Source organism: Aplysia californica, unplaced genomic scaffold (genome assembly GCF_000002075.1).
Source record: "Aplysia californica isolate F4 #8 unplaced genomic scaffold, AplCal3.0 scaffold00108, whole genome shotgun sequence".
NCBI lineage: Eukaryota > Metazoa > Mollusca > Gastropoda > Aplysiida > Aplysiidae > Aplysia > Aplysia californica.
The window spans coordinates 482,230-483,233 of record NW_004797378.1 but is presented as its reverse complement, the minus strand read 5'-3'; positions in this window follow the sequence as shown (position 1 = coordinate 483,233).

Sequence of the window (1,004 nt, the reverse complement as noted above, 5' to 3'; positions counted from 1 at the left end):
TAAAGAGAGAGAGAGAGAGAGAGAGAGAGAGAGAGAGAGAGAGAGACTATTCATTCTTGTCAGGAGCCTGGACGGAACCCAGAAAGAGAGCCAGAAATATTCTAATGTCAGGAATCTATGAAAACAAAACAGCCAGTCCTTGAGATGTACGCCATGTTGGCTGCACGTATTGTATGAGCAAAGTATCCCAGCATCCTCGCACGACGCAGGCAAAGTTACACGAGAGGCTTATAATATTATTACCAGGGCTTATTTATGGTAATAGCAGGCAATGCCAGCCGACCTCTGCATGTCGAGTCTAGAATTATGTCCTTTTCAAGGACCTTACAACAGCTTACAGTATAACCTCCTTGGTCCTTTCAGTTATTATATTGGGTGACATAACATAACATAACATAACATAACATAACATAACATAACATAACATAATACATGTATAACGCAACATAACATAACATAAAGGGCTCTTGTGGTCCAGAGGTGCGGTGTTCGCCCCACATTCAATAGATCCCGAATTCGAAACCTGACAGCGACGGAAAATTTTCTCCTTTCATCTCCTTTCCTGCACTCTAACCATATTTTGTTGTCTGCTTTCGTCTCCACTGAAAATGCTTAATGTGTCCTGCGCGCTCATATAATGACCATATGCAGCTGCCAGCGTCATAAACACTTAGAATCTAATATAGATAAATAAATAAGTAAATAAATAAATACATTAATTAATTAATTAATATATAGATAACCTAACCTTACATAACATAACAAAGTAGGCTTACATAGTTAAGCAAGAAGATGCATGTACAAAATGTAACATGTATTTCAAATTCCCCAACGCAGTCAGTTGCTCTGTTGTGTAGAGAAGCGAAAATGGCACACGGGGTAGGGCAGTCCATTCAACGTATGAGATTTTTCTCTTGTTTACACCGACGCCTTTGGTGTAGAGGTTAAGCGTTTTCTGTAGCATGCCGGAGACCCGAGTTCGATTCTCGAGTGGGGAGGAATTT